At 35.0% G+C, this 19710-nt stretch overlaps 1 protein-coding gene and 1 pseudogene across 1 annotated transcript in view; one reads left to right on the forward strand and one right to left on the reverse strand.

Annotated features, from left to right (window-relative positions):
- LOC145722514 (tripeptidyl-peptidase 2-like) overlaps window positions 1-19710 on the forward strand; it is a 306110-nt gene that overhangs the window by 45461 nt on the left and 240939 nt on the right. The window lies entirely within an intron of this gene.
- LOC115940377 (U2 spliceosomal RNA) lies at window positions 11181-11298 on the reverse strand (annotated as a pseudogene).

The following is a 19710-nucleotide window of genomic DNA, read 5'->3' on the forward strand; positions in this document are numbered from 1 at the left end:
CACTTAAATTTAAAGAATATTTGTGAAGATCTGTGAAGATACAATGAAGTGTTTGTAAAACACTTTGCCCTCCCATCCCTCACCCCAGGTTTCCGGCACCATGGTATACACATAGTAAACATTCAATACACATTTTTTTTTAATATTTAGAAATACAAAGCCAGCTACATAATTTACGGTACTCAATGAAAAATAAAAATGCAGGGTTTTCTTGTTCAAAAAACATGAAAAACTACTATTAAAGGTGCTAAAATATAAAGTCTTTTCTTTCTTCCACACACTCTCAACTTGTCATAATATATTTTGCTACTTAATGTTATTATAAGACAACATAAAGTTAAAATTATTATCATGGATTTTACCATTCATCTTTACACTCTACGATGCCAGTTTTAACTGCAAAGATAAGAATATTTAATTCATATACAGAATCACCAAAATTACACAATTTGTATTCCTTAGCTTGTACTTGCATATGCATTTCATTCTTACCAAAACAGTGAAAAGGTTGCACAAAACTAATTCAACTGGTTTTACTTCACTTGACACATGCACATTTTATCAATTACTAAGGAAGAACTGAAAGAAGAGGAACTGTGGGTTGCCCTGTTTTTTTCCCTTTACTTCTAAGTTATTATTTTCAACTTAAGTATTGGCTAATATAGGGAAGTAATACAGGTAAAAAGAATGATAGGGTTCCTTGATCATCTGGGGTTTTAAAAAGCCATCACCTTCTTTCCATATTCAAAGCAAGTTCTGGCTTGAAAAATAGAAAGGGTGGTTTCTTGTCAGTACCCCCATGAGCTCAGTGGAAGCAGCATAACACACTTAGCTTGTACTCTGAGCCTGGCTGAACTCCCACACTGATGGGTCCACTGGAATCCTGTGCTCCTGGGCGTTACAAATACTCTATGCAAATAACACAGCATGAAATGCAGCAGACATGTATAATGTGAGTATCTCCTCTGTTCATCTGCATATTCCATTGTCCCACTGAATTTCACTTACAATTACAAACACAAGTTCAACAATTATATTATCAAAAAGTTCAACACAGTGACAACATTAAACCAAGCACAAAGTCCTTTTGAATGGTGGACCCTGTCTGACATCGCAGGTCACAAGCTCATGAAGCCGGCCCTATGGAAGTATAAGAAAAGCTTTCCTGAGGCTACCATAAAAACCATGGCAATAAACACAAGGCTGCTAAGGAAAGGGAGTGCCTTTGAAGTAGCCAAGATCACAAGAGGAATATACAATGTCAGAAAGTACTCTATAAAATTGACTCTAACCAGAAGTTCTCCAACACCTACCCAATTACACCCTTAACTATCATTGTCACTTTGTAAGCAAAAACTCTTCTACTCCTATATGTACATTACTCTTAGCTTCTGACGTGTTACCAAAGATGAGTTTTACTAATTATGTAATGCTTTTGCCTAAATTGGCAGAGTTTGGACAAGTGCTATTATCATATTGATACTTTGAGTTCTCATACTTAAAAAGGTCAGTTAAAAGGTCAAGTTAGTCTTTTGAAGAGGCAAAAAAGACAAAAGGTGTGTTTTCCAAAGATCAATTTCAATGTTCTATACATGCTAAGTTGCCCATTTGAAACTCTGTCCATACTGGAACTGTAGAATTTTCCACCTATTTAGATGCATCCTTTGCTGAAATAGTGAGGAAAACAGTAGTATTTATACTACTAAAACTCTGGTTCACAATCTGATGCAGGGGATCAGAAGAAGAAAGAGAAAGAAAGAAAGAAGAAAGAAAGAAAGAAAGAAAGAAAGAAAGAAAGAAGAAAGAAAGAAAGAAAGAAAGAAAGAAAGAAAGAAAGAAAGAAAGAAAGAAAGAAAGAAAGAAAGGGCACTTCAATGATCTTCTTTCCTTTATATTAGCATCTCATAATGAGAAAGTTAAGTGAAACCTAATATTGCAGTTACAGTTTTACTGCATTTATATATTTTTCTTCATGTCCTTTCTGACTGGGGTTGTATATATTAGGAAATTAGGAAAATGAGACCAGGGTTACTATCCATGAAATGAAAGAAAAAAATATTTATTAATAAAATAACATTCTATTTTGAAATGAGTTTACTACAAGGAACAAGATGATCTTATAATTTAATGTCATTTAACATAATTTTATTCTACATAAAAATTTCCAAGCACCCCAAAAAATCTTAAGAAGAATGTGGAAATCAGAAAGTTTTGAAGGCCAAAATATGCCTTAAAATAAAAGTTTTTGATATAAATTAAATATTAGAACTGCCAAGCCATTAAAAACTAAATAATAAAGAACACAATTTGGGGCATATATTGTTTGCACATATGTATATATGGGTTTGTGCTGTAAATATAAAATAATAAATCTAGGTGTAGCTCTGTCTGCTTCAATGCTTCCAGCTACAACTTTACCCCATTTGAAATAAATTGCACCTTAAATTTGAAGGCAATTTTCAGTAGTTTGGTGTGCAGTACAGATTTCATCTTTGATATTTAGTAAGCCTGAGATCTTTCTAACTTGTGAAGTCTGCATGTCTGCAAACTAGGATGTCTGTGTTTGTGTTTATTACCTTTTTCATGCATGCCTTGAAATGACTAAATTACAGGTATTTTACATGTGTTTTGTGGTACAAGACAGATACAGTCCACTGGTATAATTTATCTTGAAACAACGTGTTTTACAAAATTACAGAAAAGCACTGCAATTTGCTCAATTTTTTATTTCTAAGACTATGATAAAATCTTCAAAGCCCAGAAGATGTCTTCAGATAAGACCTTAGCCATGCAATAAACAATTTTCATCAAAGCTCTGGGTTTGGGGAAATAGAGTACAATTGTGGATTTAAAATCTTGATAATGTTTCTTACTTATTATCTATTTTGTCTTTTGTATTTTGACCTAATTCAGCCACCAAAGGCATCAACTCTTCTATAAGATTAGACACACACACACACACACACACACGCACACACACACCCCCTTACAGCAGTCCAAATCAGATTATCCACAATCAAGGTAATTGTGGAGAAAAAAATTGTTCATCTGTACTGTGCAGCTGTCTTGTGGATTTAGCGTTTGATCCCAAGTGATTGCTGAAGTTCCAACTATACCAGAGTTCTCTAATCCACTGGAACTTTTTTTATTTTAAAAATCACTTTTTAGAAACTTGTTTTGACTTCTTCACGCTTCCTACCAGAATAATATGTGAATATCCAAAAACTCAGCAGAAAATGTGTATACCTTATGGTATTTAAATAAAGTGCAAGATAATTTGATACTGAAAATAATTCTTACTAATTTTCATTGAATATTTAAAATATTGCGTGCCTCCAATTCAGTTTTAAATGTTCTGTCTTTTTAATCTCTGTATGTTAGAAAAATTTTTGTGTTCATGTGTGATTGAATTATACTGATTTTGAAATTTGACATAAATGTTTGAACTTCATTAAAGACACAGAAATATTATTAGCTTTAAAATGAATTTTATATTAGTGTGGCTAAATGTGTAAAAAAGTATATCTGTTTTTTTTTCTTACGTTGAGTCTATCTATTTAATATTCTGGATAATCTATCAGGATATCTATTATGTATTTGTGTAGCTCAATTGGCTAAGGTTAAATTCTGCATCTTAATCCATTATTTCCAATGCTTTTTGATGTAAAATGTTACTAAAGACATTTTCAACCTTTCTTCTTTAGAATAGAACTAGTTGAGGGATATCTACTAGTCTGTAGATATTTAAAAAGAGCAGTTTATAGAGGTTTTCTGCTTTACTGAGACTCTTCCTTCCCATGAAGTACACATCTTCATTAGTGAATAATCCTGGAGAGGTTGATATATTTTCCAAATTCAAAGTTTCTGTCTTAATTTTATATACATTACATAGTATAACAATTCCTTTATATCATTTATAAATTTTAAATTCATAAGAAAGACATTCATTTATTTATAGTAAGTTCAAAGTCACTGTTTATTTCATGAGGGTAATATTTTCTGTTTCTCATACTTTTAACCCTGAGTGAACTCCACCATTTGTATCTTCTGCTATGCCTGAACTTAGGGGGTGGGTTCTCAGCTGCCATCAACTATCCTCTCTCCCTCAGTGGTTCCCATGCTAGCTTCTTACTTGCTTCTCTCCTAAACATTGTCTCTGCCTTTGCATGGACAGTTAGCTGCCCTCATCATAGAAAAACTAAGCAGTGGTAGGAGTAATAGCTTAGTAGTTGTGATAGTGTGGTAACAAAACTATGGGCACTGATTTTCTCGGTAAAATTATTTATGTTCACTTAGAGGATCACAGCCCCCAAAATACTACTGCAATTCAACCTATAAGAGATAGAAGCCTAGATTTAGAGAAACATATTATATCAAAGCATTTGTAATTACAGTTGTAATAACTAACAAACACTTATTTTGAACTTGTTGTACGGTAGGCATTTTCATGAGTATTTTGTATGTGCTATCCTTTCAAATCTTTACAATTTGATGGCTAGGATTATTCTCATTTTTCATGTAATTACAATAAAATTTATCAAAGTTTTGTACATAATTTTTAAAGATTTTATTTGTTTATTTGAGAGAGAGAGAGCACAAGAGTGGGGAGCGTCAGAGGGAGAAACAAACTTCCCACTGAGCAGGGAGCCTGACACGGGGCTCCAACCCAGGACCCTGGAATCATGACCTGAGCTGAAGGCAGATGCTTAACCAACTGAGCCACCCAGGCACTTCAACGTTTGTATATTTTTCACATATAATGTAGCTAGGAATTTTTAGAGTTGGTATTTCATTATTCCAATCCAGGGTCACTCAAATTTAGAACCCATTCAGTGTTATATGCCTGAAACGTAATAGAGAGCTAAATACGTATATGTCAATACACAACAAAGTAAGCCTTGGGAAACACCATATCAGCAACAGATGCATCTAAAAAAGTTAGAAAATTGCAAAATGAGCACAGCTTCAATATGGGGATCAACATAGTATGACTAGAACCTTGAACTAAATCTCAGGAAAGCAAACTTTTTGTCTCTTACCTATGCAAATGACTGAGCTAACTTGGCCTCTGTATGTATGAGATTTTTAAGTATCAGTGAATTAATAACACTTGTGTTTCCTAATTTCAAGATGGGAAATGACACAGGTTAATTAGTAAAATTCCCCTTTCTGAATATAAACATTCAGCCTATTGATTAGCCTTTTTTTAAAAAAAAAGATTTTATTTATTGATTTGACAGAGAGAGACACAGCGAGAGAGGGAACACAAGCAGGGGGAGTGGGAGAGAGAGAAGCAGGCTTCCCGCCGAGCAGGGAGCCCGATGCGGGGCTCGATCCCAGGACCCTGGGATCATGACCTAAGCCGAAGGCAGACGCTTAATGACTGAGCCACCCAGGCCCCCCTTGATTAGCCTTTTTAAAACTACATGCAAATGTTATAAAAACAGCAGGGTTTTGTTAGGACTAGTCAAATATTATTACTAGCAAACTGATATACACATTGATCAGTTAACAATGTTACATAAGAGTTAAAGAATCAGGGAAGAGGGGATCCTGGATGGTGCTGTTGGTTAAGTGTCCAACTCTTAATTTTGGCTCAGGACGAGATCTCAGGGTTGTGATCTCAGGGTCATGAGATGGAACCCTGGGTTGGGCTCCACACTCAGCATAGAGTCTGCTTGACTCTTTCTGCATCTGCCCCCCGCCCCCCGCTCTATCTCTTGCTCTCTCTCTCTTTCTAAAATAAATAAATAAATCTTTTTAAAAAAGGAATCAGGGAAGAAAAAATATATGGAATGATTTCTGCCCTTGAGAATCTAATAATGTAGTAAAAATGATACACACATAAAAATGTAATTAATAAAAATATTTGATGAACTGATTTGAATATAAGGAATAAAATGGACAATGGGAAAGAAATTCATAAATAAAAGGCAGATGACTATTGAATCCTCATGGCGGGGAAGCCAAAGTGAGGGCTTTGAAAAAGAAAAGGCTTTGGATGAATAAAATGAAGTGTTAATTATTCTCTTTGGTTTCCTGTTACATGAGACTGAGATCTTTGTAACATTAGTTTCCTTGTGTTATGAATTGAATATTTATGCCCCCTCAAAATTCATATGATGAAGCCCTTATGTGATGGAATTTAGAGGTGGGAGCTTTGGGAAGTAATTAGCTCATGAGAGTGGAGCCCCCAAGGTGGAGAAGAAGAGGAAAAGAACCAGTCTTTCCCCCCTCCCTCCCTCTGTCCCTCCCTCCTCTCTCTCTCCTTCTCTCTCTCTCTCTCTCCCTCTCTGTCTCAACCGTGCGAGGATGCAATGAGATGACAGCCATCCATAAGCCAGAAAGAGAGCCTTTACCAATAACCCAACCATGCTAGCCTCTTCATCTTGGGCCTCCAGACTCCAGAACTTTGAGAAATGCTTGCTGTTGAAGCTACCCAGTCTTTGGTCTGTTACAGCATTCTGTACTGAGAAACTTTATTATTCTTCACTTATATAATTGAAGCTTAGTAAAGGCTAAATAAATGAGTCTTGGGGTGAAGTATTCACATGCACTATCCCACTTGTGTCACAAAAACATATCCCATACTATGTACTATTATTATCCTCATTTACAGATAGCAAAACTAAAGTTCAAGGAAGTTAAATGCTGCCTATTATCATATAGTAAACTCAAGATCTGGAATTTGAACCTAGGCACATTGATACCAGAGGTCACAGATTCTTTTATTACATTATCCTCAAATACTGAGATACTGTTTAAAGTGGGGTATGTACAGTTAATAACAAGTGTTAGTAAGGATGTCGATAAATTGGACACTTGTATACTGTTGCTGGGGATGTAAAATGATATAGTCACTATAGAAAAGTGCATGGCTCCTCCTGAAAAAATTTAAAATAGAATTATTATAAGATGTAGCAATTCCATTTCTGGCTATATACCCCCAAAGAACTGAAAGTAGGGACTTGAAGAGATATTTATACACCCATGTTCATAGCAGCATTTCTCACAATAGCCAAAAGGTGAAAGAAATCCAAGTGTCCATCAGTGGAAGAATGGATAAACAAAATGTGGTATATACATACAATGTAATATTATTCAGCCTTAAAAGGGGAAGGTAATTCTGACACATGCTACAAAATAGGTGGAACTTGAGGACATTATGCTAAATGAAATAAGACACAAAAATATAACTACTGTGTGATTCCACTTACATGCGGTACCTAGCATAATCAAAATTATAGACACAGAAAGTAGAATGGTGCTTTCCTGGGGCAGTGGGGAGAGGGTAAGGGGAATTATTGTTTAAGAGGTACAGAGTTTCAGTTTTGCAAGGTGAAAGGATTTCTATGAATGGATAGTGCTGATGGTGGTACAACAGTCTGAATGTACTTAATGCCACCAAACAGAACACTTAAAAATTGCACATGTTATATTATGTATATTTTACCACAATTAAAAAAACAAAAAAACTCAATCTAAACTTTAAAAAAAGCCTGGTGTGTGTATCTATCTATCTGTGTTTGTTTCTGTGTCTTATGTTGGGGGGTTGAGGAAGACAGTGGGCATTCTTTTTTAAAAAATAAAAGGAGAAGAAAAAAAGAATCCATCTTAAATAATAGTAATTAAATTTTGCTAACCACAACTTCTGAATAACTTGAAATGTTCATTTCTATAATACACTGGATAAGAAAGAAGTCAAAATTACCCACATGTGCAATTTGTCACTTTTATAAGAAACATGTTTGGTCCAGGCTCAACGTTGACATCTTTTAATTAACTAATCATGATTTTGGAACACTAGTCCACGCTGCTTTATAAATCAAACACTGAACCGAAAGGCAGGTCACAAGAACCGCGTCTAAAGACACTATAATATACCCTTTAATTGCTGAGCTGTCTTTTTCTTTAAAGTTGTAATTCCCCAATTTTGGATATCACAGTAAAGTTGACACAAAAGATAGCATCTTAACATAGTATTACTTAACAAAGATGGCTGTCATTTCTGTCACATGAAAACCCTGTCAGGAGCCACACTTCAACTTTCTGTTGCCATAGATACCACTTTTCCTCTGTGACCAAAAGTGAAAAACACAGCTCAGTGTCACGATTCAAATATAAAGAATAGAAACCCCTTCAGAAATATATACAAAGACTCAGGAGCAGGTCTCTTATCACTGGGATTTCAGTTACACAAAGTAAAATTCTAGAATATCTATAGTTGCTTGGCCAGTGGAGAAGTTGAAGAATAGAATAATAATGATGCAAAAGGCAATGCAGGTTTGAATCAATGCATTGCTTCTAGGTGCATTTTTTTCATTTAGTAATAAAAGAATGTACCTCATATTCAAGTTGCAAAACTTAACCTGGACAAAGTTAATTTCCTGGTGTAGTATACATATTAATAAAAGAGCAAGTTTGACATTGTTACTGGGATTGTTTTATCTTGAACTGCACTTAATTTTATCCTGAAGAATGGTAGTCAGAGATTATCTATGAATTTAAGGGCAATTAATAAATTAATAAATTAATAAATGATGCATATTTGGACACCAAAACTATCCAAATTAAAATTAAAGCCCTGATGGAAATAAGTATATGGCTGAAAAACACCTGTACACCAGTAAATAATATGTTCAGGAAAAGAGTCACCTTCAGAGACTACGGTGGTTAACTAGCTATTGTGGAGTTTTGCCAAGCTTTTGCCAAATGTTAACCCTCCGTGGTCTTTTGTGTCCTCGGGTATGAGAAGTGACAAGAGAAATGAAGAGTCTATACTTGAATGCCTTTGAAACTTATAGGGATTAAAAATGCATGTCTATTCCCCTTTTTTTCCTTTGGGTCTTATTTATGGAATCTTGCAATAAGTGCAAGTTGAATATTCCTGGTCTAAGTAAAAAAGCTAATTAAAATTATGAACCAACAAAATAATTATTCATATGATAGCTATTTTTCAGAAATCTATTTAGCTTTTATACAAAAAGGCAAGTGGGAAGAGACCGTTAAATTTTTACATTTACTAATGCAATCGGTATTATATTGTATTGAGTAATATTTGGGGAATCAAAATTCCTTCATGAGTTATTACCTACAATAATTGGGAGGCAACAGGCATGATAGGTGAGCCTACGGCCTTGGGGTTAGATAGAACTGGCCTCTGCCACTCACTAGCATGGGATGTTGAGTAAGTTACTTAAGCTCTCTAAATCCCAATTTTCTTACCACATAATGAGAATAATAATATCTACCTGATAAAATTATCACAAAGTTTAAGTAAATAATATTATAGAATTTCTAAACACACAAAAAAATCCTCATAAAAATATTTTTAAAAGCCCAATATTGAGTGACATAAAAAAAAATGGCTATATACAGAGATGAGACACACCATGTTGTTTGATGGAAAGACTGGATTTTGTTTTTTGGGGTTTCTTTTTTTTAAGATTTATTTATTTATTTGAGAGAACGAGAGGGAGAGAGCAGGGGGAGGGACAGAGGGAGAGGAGAAGAGAATCCTCAAGCAGACTCCCCACTGAGTTCTGAGCCCACCATGCCACCCACCGGGCTTGATCCCACAACCCTACAATCATGACCTGAGTCAAAATCAAGAGCCAGACGCTTAACCAACTGATCCACCCAGGCACCTGGAAAGATTGGATTTTGTAAGGAAGAGTATTTTTTTTCCAAAGTACATTTTTGTTTTAGCACAATTCCAATCAAAACACAAGCAGGATTTATTTGGAAATAGACAAAGATCATGTATAAGAATAAATGGGATCCAATGAACACAAATAACTTTAGAAAGAATATTAATGATTGAAAACTTTTAAAAATTTACTAACAAAATTCTAAATAGTATGGTCATGTTTGAAGAATTATGAGGAGGCTCAATAGAAGTTTGATAAATCAGAAATAGATTCCAGCACATACAATATTTTGCTATCATAAAAAATGTTACATGACAAATCAGTAGAGAAATAAATGGTTACTCTCTAAATGATTTTAGAAGTATTAGGCTAATTTGTTAGGAAAGAAAAGCTAGATTTTATTATATATCCCAGGTAGAAATAATAAACAAATATGCTAAAATATATGTAAAACTTAAAATCATTCAAAGATCTAGTGGAAATAACAGAGTATTTAGGAAAGGGAGATGAATTTCTAGGTGCACAGAATCACTGTAAAATTCCTGGAGGGAAAGGTGTATAGATGTAAATCAATATGTTAAATATTACATGTCAGTAATTTCATTACCAAATGCATAAGACAAGTGGCAAAGCAAGATAACGATGTTTGCAACAAGTAGTATTACACAAAGATGACTTTCAAGTCAAATAAGTAAGTCACTGACTCTGCAACAGAAAAGATGGCCCAAATCATTTAGATATTTTAGAAAGGAAGAAATACAAATGGACAGCAAACACATAAATAAACGTTTTACATTACCAATAATTAGGTAATGCAAAATTTTAAAAGATGTCATTATCCTTCATTAACATTGGCAAATATAAAAAAAAATTCCAAAAACAGAGATTGTTTGGTGGGACAAGGATTCTCATAAAGTACTTACGGAAGTAAAAATTGACAGAACCTTTTGGCAAAGCAATTTGGAAAAACAGAGCTTTCATTCTTTTCATTTTCTTTTTCCAATAATAGTTGTTGCCAGAACTCATCCTAAGGAGATGGGAAGAATTTTCATTGTAGTGCTTCTGTGATAACAGTAAGCATTCTAATTATCATTAATGATTAATAGTTAAATAAATGATACTACATCCATTAATTGAATCATCTCTCCATTAAAATTATTTTTAAAAGTTCTTTAATGACATTAAAAATGTTCAAAGTATATTAAGTGGGACAAAGGGACAAATCAGAATACAAACCAATTGTATAATTGAATTTTGTGTAAATAAATATGTACATTCCACATTTGTGTGTAAGTGTATTCTTACAATAAATCAAATTAGAATATTAATGGCGATGCAGTTGTAGAATGGCAGTGAAAATACATCTCAACTTCTTCTCTACACATTTTTGTATTTGCCTGATTTTCTTTTTTTTTTTCCATGTTAGGCACATAAAGACTCATTCCATCTCTATTAACATTTTTAAATGAATATTGGAAATATTCATTTTGCATTTATAGAAATAATAAATTTTTCTGGTTTAACATCTTGTGATATTCTTCAATTTGAGTTATCCTTTTACTATTAGATAGAAAACATATCAGATAGTAACTGATAAGAACAGATACTATACTTGATTTTGATTTTGGCCAAAAGGCTGAAAAGCTATCTAGTTATTCTTTTATTATTGTGATTATCTCCTCCTTCTAATAATGAATCATTTTGAATAGCTAATATAAGTGCATGGCACAAAATTCAGAAGGTACAAAGACGTAGATAGTGAAAGTCCATCTTTTTCCTCCTCTGCCTTGCATCCACCTAACTCCCCTTCTTAAGGCAACTGATGTTATCAGTTTCTTGTTTATCATTCCAGTTATGGTTTATACATTTTAGAATAACCCCCCAACACACACACACACACACACACACACACACACACACACACACCATTCTGTACTATTCTGCATATTGTTTTTCTCACTTAATATTTATTTGATGTATTTTCATATCAATACCTATACAATTGTTTCATTGTGTTTAATGACTTTATAGAATTCAGTATCAATGTAATGCCATTTATTAATTGTTCCTGTTATGATGGGCAATTGGGTAATTTTTAGCCAATTTGCATTTACAAATAATGATGTAACTAGTAACCAAACTAGTAAACTAAAACGAACTGTTTTTTAGTTTTGAAAGTTATTATCAAATTGCCTTTCATAGCTTTATACCATTTATAATCCTATCAGCAACAAATGGGTGTGCTGATTTCCCCTTGACAATATGGATGTGATCAAGCTTTTTGATCTTTGTCAATATGGAGATGAAAAATGGCATCTCACTGTAGTTTTAAAGTGCACTTCTCTTTAAGTGTGAGGTTGAGTTTTTCATATATTTAACAGTCATTTGTATCTCATTCTGAAGCTGTAGTTTGTAGCAGAGTATGATCTGACTTTGCATCCCAATTCATGCTTTGTAGAGCCCAGAACCTGCCTTTTATATCTCCACAGCTTTTGTATCAGTTTAGGTCACTTTGACTGTAAGTAACATAAAATCCCGGCTCAACTGACTTTAATAGTAAGGAAAATCTTTTATCCTACATCATATTATGTCCTAAAATGGATAGCACTAAGGTTGCTTAATTCAGCTACTCAGCAAAGAAACTGAGCTTCCTGGTCTCTATCTTTCTGATTGCCACACTCCAACTAGATTACCTCATGGTCACAGAAAGGCAGCATTACAGGCTATTGACAATACAAATGATATTAAAACTTGTTTAAGTTTTAAAACTCTGAATTACAGAAAGGTATAAAATGAGAAGTAAATGTTTCCTTCTCTTCTACTTTCAGTCTCTCTCCAAAGGAAACCACTTAAGTTGTAATAATTGCTTTGAGAAAAAAAAGAAAACAAAGACTATGTGCATACCTGAGTATCTCTATTTATATTTCATGCATTCATTTTATTTTAAACCCCAAAGTGACCGAATTTTACATACTGTTCTAAGCTTCACTTTTTTCACTCATTATTCCTTAAAGATCTTTCTAGTTAACCCATAAAGCCCTCTATCATAATTTTTTTTTTTTTTTTTTAGAGAGAGAGAGAGAGCACATGCACATGGGGTGGGGAGGGGCAGAGGGAATCTTTTTTTTTTTTTTAAGATTTGATTATTTATTTTATTTGCCAGAGAGAGAGAGAGAGAGAGAGCACAAGGAGGGGGAACGGCAGGCAAAGGGAGAAGCTCCTCAGCAGGGAGCCCAATGCTGAACTTGATCCCAGGACTCTGGGATCATGACCTGAGCCAAAGGCAGACGCCTAACGACTGAGGCATCCAGGCGTCCCTATCATATTTTTTAATTGGTCTCCCTGTTGATAAAGACTTTGGTTAGTTCTAATTGGGGGCTACTATAAACAATGCTGCAGTGGACATCCTTGTATATTTATTTTGGCATACTTCTACAAGTCTAAGTTCCTAACAGTGGATCGAAGGGAAAGTACATTTTAAAACTTGATGGTGAGGGCGCCTGGGTGGCTCAGTCGGTTGAGCATCTGCCTTTGGCTCAGGTCATGGTCCCATAGTCCTGGGATCGAGCCCTGCATCAGGCTCCCTGCTCTGTGGGGAGTCTGCTTCTCCCTCTCCTCCCCACTTGTGCTCTCTCTCTCACTATCTCTGTCTCTCTCTCTCAAATAAATAAAATCTAAAAAAAAAAAAAAATTAAAAAAAAAAAAACTTGATGGTGAGATTTACTTCTAGAAAGGTTGTCCCAGTTTACCTGCCCACCAGGAGCATGTGAGAGTGCCTGTTTCCTGTTGGTAGTAGAGAATCTTGCTTCTTCCAGGAGGCCTTTGACATCTGCAGTGTTGAGAAAGCAAGTCCAGCCCCTGGGCTGGGGGCAGCAGCTGGACCCCTCCATAGCCTGTGCCTCCTCCACTCCTCGTTGATTGTGAAGTGACAGTCTCAGTGTGGGAGCCAGCAGCCTCTCTTTTGGGTATAGGAAGCACACACTAGATTTCCCTTATCACTTTAGCATGGTTGTCCTGACTGTCCCAAGGTGAGAGAGTAAAGAACCACATCCTCTGACTCTTTCAGGTGAATAAGGCATATAGACAGAAGATCCGATCCTGCTGCCCAGACAAAAATTCAGACAATCCCAGAGCAGGTGAGACTCTCCTGGTTATGTGGGTCTTCTCCCCTGCGTGTGGGTCTTCCCCATCTGCATTCCTGTCTGAGTGCTATGGAGTACCTGGCTTTGGGCTCTGGACCCCAAGGCTGCACTTGGCATGTTAGAGGCATCTGGTCAGTTGCTGATGCGCTCAACCTTCCTTGCTGGTCTGTCATTTGCTGACATTGGCTCTTCTGCAGCCTGGTGTCTTCTTGGAGGTGCTTTCCTGAGGGAACATGCTATCACCAAGTCTATTTTTATTGTTCTCTCTTTTTGATCCTCATGTTTAGCTGAATGAATCTACCAGCTTTCTCAGGCGTGGGAGATACTGACTGATGGCAGCCAGGGTAAATCCATCACCCTCTTTCTGAATTGTCTGCCATGGTTAGATATCACTGTGGCTCTTCAACATTGGTCCACTAAACTCTGTCATGTGGCACAGTCCTTGCTGTCCCAGCCTGCAGACCCGGTCACCAAGCTGCCAACCCATGGCTCTGGGGCTAGGTGACGGGGCTAGGAAAACGGCTGAGCTCTGTGCTTGTTCTCTGGCTGACTGCGCCTGGTGTTCCTTTCTCCTCCCAGCTGCACATGACAAAGTCAGAAAAGCCAAGAAACAGACAGCAGAGACACCCAGAAACTTTTGATGAGAGAAGGAAGTAAAAGTGAAGATGATATGGTTGTGCTTGGTGGCCTGTGGTTTTCCTGGGCCCTGTTGATGCAGCTACCTTACCTTTCTTCCTGCAGCTTCAGTTCCAGCAACTCAAAGCCTCTTGGCCCTGGCTCCCAGAAGAACCCTGGTCTCAGGGGTGGGTTCTAAGGGTACTCTTAGGAATAATAACAATGATTATATCTAAACAAATATTTGGAACAGTAACATGTGCCGAGAACCTTAAGCATTTTACATGTTTCAAATAATATAAACCTCAAACCACCCTGTGTGCTAGATTTTATTTTCTCTACTTTTTTCAGATGGGGAAATTGAGGCACAGGAAATTAATTTTCTTGAGACTAAAAAACAAAAATATAGTATTCAGCCCCAAGACAAGTTTGACTCCCATGAATTTAGTTTAGTCCTCTAAATCATGGTGGACATTGTTTGTATAGCTTTTATAACACTAATAAATTAATCAACTAATAAATTATTTAACACATCACACTAATGAATTAATATATGAAGTATTTAGCATATCAAAGTTGAAAGGATATTCAGCCTCAGTCTACCCTAAATCCTTGGAATTTGATAACCCAAGCCTCATGGACATTTCCTTGGTTTTTTTTTTTTTCTTTTTTCTTTTTTTAAGATTTTTTTTATTTACTTGAGAGAGCGAGAATGAGAGAGAGAGAGAGTACATGAGAGGGGGGAGGGTCAGAGGGAGAAGCAGGCTCCTCGCTGAGCAGGGAGCCTGATGCGGGACTCGATCCCAGGACTCCGGGATCATGACCTGAGCCGAAGGCAGTCGCTTAACCAACTGAGCCACCCAGGCGCCCCATTTCCTCGGTTTTAATATTCGTGTTGGAATTCTCCCTAACAGAAAAATAACAAGATTTATTCTATTCTCGTTGATGTTTCTTAAATAACCTGCAGAACAAATAACATAATAATGAAACCACGTCCAGCGATTAGCTGCTAAAGCACACCCTCTTTCATTGAACAAAAATACTCTTCTGCATTGATAATGACATGTTATGTAAAATAATTTGTGACCTCAGCTTATAACTAGTCTGCCTGTAATTAACATTACTGAAGAATTCTAAGTCCTAACCATATTTTCAATGGAAGGGAACATATTGAGGAGGGAGAAAAATTCATCTTAATTATTTTTAACAGCTTTGTTACACTTTTTTCCACAAGACTCTATTTAATAGTGTTTTCATTTTATAACGCTCTACATTTTAAAATACATATTTACTAACAGACTCCAGCAGTGTGATTAAAAACTTAAGAAGTTATTTGAAGCAAATATTATTAGTATTTAAAATACCTGTAAGTACAGGGGCGCCTGAGTGGCTCAGTCGTTAAGCGTCTGCCTTCGGCTCAGGTCATGATCCCAGGGTCCTGGGGTCGAGCCCCGCATCGGGCTCCCTGCTCAGCAGGGAGCCTGCTTCTCCCTCTCCCACTCCCCCTGCTTGTGTTCCCTCTCTCGCTGTCTCTCTCTCTGTCAAATAAATAAATAAATAAATCTAAAAAAAAAAAAAATACCTGTAAGTACACACATAAGAATGATGTTGTCTTTTTATTCAAAATCAATGTTTTCTATGCCAGCTAAATGAATTATAAAATTATCAATTAAGTCTCTGGTATTTCCAAAAGTGAACTTATTTGATTTCAACCATATTCTGAATAAATCCATATTCTTTGAAAATTATATCATATGATAACCCAATATATATAAGTTATCAGCAGAAGTCTGATTTCATATTTTTTCAATGGCCAACTTCCTATGTACTGCCAATGTTAGAGTAAGCTCTAGGGCATCGAGACTTCCCTTGACTGCAAACAAAAGTATAGTGAGCAGCCGGGGATCTATTCCAAGCTCTCAATTCCATCCCTGTGGGGCCCTTTCAGTAACAGATGCAAAATTTCTTTCTCTATTTCATTTCTTCTATTTCATATTTTTGTAAATTAACATTTCTTGAAAACACAGAAGTTTGTCACATTAGTCTGAAAACAGAAATGCAAACTCCAAAATAAATTTGACAGCACAAATTGTTCTGTAACTGATCTTATAGTTCTTTCTTATTATAATTCTAAAGACTTCTGACAAATTTTTTATCTGAATATGTGTATATATACATATGCTTGTATATTATGCATTTTTTTAGAAACAGTAACAATAACAGCAATAACAATCAATTTTTTCTTCCTTGCTTTTAGGGAAGAAGAGTAAATAAAGCATCAAGGACCCTGAGAAAATTATACTTTCCCTATGGGGTCCAAAATTAGTGAAATGGATATCTAAGAGAATTTTATATGTGAAATAACAGCAATATAATTAAAATCTGAGCATAAAACCTCAACTTATTTTGAAGTAACTTTTAGTTTTTAAGATGATTAAAGACTTCCAAGTTCTAATGGCACTAGTTTTATATTAACAGATTGAATATTAGAATGAATTACAACTGCTCCAAAATTCTGATGTAAGCTAGAAGAATCAAAATGGAATCAAAGTGTATTTTCTTTAAATGTAAAATAATATACATACTATGGATATGCTTAAACATGTGCGTTGTGTCTGTGTGTGATATGTATATAATTTTATAAAGTGTGCTTATACAAATATAATTTTCCAATGATTTCACTCAAAACTGTTTACTAAAACTGCTAAAACAATAAAAAATACATATTATATTTAATTCCACTTCAAGTTTTAAGATAATTGCATATAAACATAAACATAGAAATACTAAGATATTCATTACTTACTGTTGTTCATAACCTTATAATTTAAGTTTAAAATTATTTCAATAGTCTTAATTTTGACACTATATTTGCCATGGTAATCAACTAAACCAAGAATCCACCTGAGTATCAGGCTTTCAACAAAGAAAAATGCTTGTGATTAACATGCCCAAATATTATAGCATTTGAAAAAATAAAAATGCAACATATGTAAATAGAAATGACAGAATAATTTTCCCAAAGCACACATAGCAAAAAATCTAAAGGAATAGCAAATGAAACTTAAAGATCAATTCCATAATAACTCAGCATTATTTTTCTTAAAAAAACAGAGCAGTATAAATCTTAAATGATGTTAACATATATCACCAACCCAGCTCCCAGAAAAATCACAAGATTCAAGCCTCCTTTGCTACCAGCATGTATTTGTCTCCCTTCCAATATTTGAATTGATCTTTATTTATTCAGTACAAATTACTGTGGAAATGTTTTAATGAAAAATAACAAAATCCAAGAACAAAAAAAAATAGCTGGTTATGTAATATGCTATTTAATCTTTTTAAATGAAGCCTCATTTTAAAAATAAATAGACTAAAGACAGAGTAGTTAATTATATGCATTCTCTTGAGTTAGTTCTTTATGATTTGACAACTTGCACGGCAGCTGTTCCTGTAAATATGACAATAAATTTCTAAATCTCCAGAGAACTGGTAAATACAGGCAGATGCACTTAACTGCTGGTGGGCAACAAAAGTCAGACTGCAGGAAACTGTGGCACTAATGTAGCTCTTGATTAATCTCTAATTACAGTTTTGTCATCTTAGCAGGGAGACAAAACTATATCACTTCCTAAATAGGCAAGCAGCATTTTGGCACCTAGCAACCGGCAGTTCGTTCCTATTAGCTGCAGTGGACCCGATGCTGTTACAGGGGAGGTGGTTATGGATCACTGCTCTATTATTTATGGAGCAGCATTTCCAGAGGCCTTCACAACAGTAGATAAATTAGCAGCTTAATAGGCCAGCACTAACTAAAAACATAGCATAAGCTGAAACATCAAGTATGAAATTAAAATGTGACTTGCCCATAATGTTTGCATCATACATGGAAATAAATGCTCATTTATTTCTGTTAATTATTCAACAAATAGAGCGTGAATGTGAGCATATTAATGAAAACCATATAGACATATTTTCAGTCATTTCATATTGTTTTTATAAAGTACTTATATCAAATCTTTCTGAGAGATATTTTTAAAAATTCATTTTCCTCCCCCTTAGGGGATTCTCTTGGTTTCGTTCTTAAGCCCAGGGAAGATAGGTGGCAAGCATTAATTAGAACTAGTGCAGTCACAAGAGAGCCCTAAGTACCTGTGTAAAAGTGCCTTATTAAGCTCAAAATGGGCAAATGAGGCTGATTCTCATCATGCTTCCACATCCCTTTCACTTTGGGTGCAATGAAAAAGTCTAAGAAATGACCTCACACCTCTGTCTGTGTCAGTAATTTGAAGGGAGATATAAAATTCTTAAGTATTTTTTTCAAAAGGCAATCCATAGGCAGGTTTACTTAATTAAAATTAATGGAACATCTTCCTTAATCTTGATAGTAGTGACTCTATTATTAATATGATCCTGCTCAGGAGATCCAAAATGTAATATGCCAAATGATTTTTTCTCATTTCCTCCAATTTTACTAAAAATTGTTTTTAAATAAAATGGCATGATACATATTTTTAAAGCATCCCCTTGTATTTTTTAATTATAATTCCTATAAGAATTTCATCCAAATGAAGATGTCCTATATTTACATCACTGCATGACTTCAGAAAAATATTTTTTTTTCTGACAACACAAGTTGTAAAGTCATTTAAAAAAAACTAACATTGCATCAAGATATTATGAACAAAATGAAATTTCTTTAATTCAACTGCCTGGAATATCCTGCAACAATTGAGAAGCCATCCTACTGAAATAAGACCACTCTAGAAATTGTTTCCATTTATAAATTTATCTTTTGAGTAATTCTTCCTTAATGATGACTCAAATTTCTATCACCACAAATTCTGAATATAAAATTTCAGTATCATTATGTCACTTTACCCTACAAGGAAATAATGGAAGATGGCAAAGTTTGGAAAGAAAGCCGTGGGTTCAATTCTAGCGTGTAGAGCCAGTGTCTTTGAGATACCCAAGTGAAGATGTTCGCTAGCCAGTTCGACAGGTATGGAATTCAGAGAACTCAGAGCTAGAAAGAGAAATTTTAGAATCATTATCCCAGAGACAGTAATTGAAGTCATAGGCATGGATGAGATAGTGTAAAGAGACAATGGAACATGAGAGAAGAGTGAAAATCAGGAACAAGCCTTGAGGAATGTCAATATTTCAAAACCAGCTAGAAAAGGTTGAGGTGGAAAGAAGACTGGAAGAAATGACCAAAGAGCATGAGAAAAAGTGGTAAATGTGCCATTGCCCAGGCCAAGGGAAGGGAGTTTGAAAAATGGAAAGACCATTTGAATGCAATC

This window comes from Leptonychotes weddellii, chromosome 7, assembly GCF_054177405.1.
Source record: "Leptonychotes weddellii isolate Sample4059 chromosome 7, ASM5417740v2, whole genome shotgun sequence".
Classification (NCBI taxonomy): Eukaryota; Metazoa; Chordata; class Mammalia; order Carnivora; family Phocidae; genus Leptonychotes; species Leptonychotes weddellii.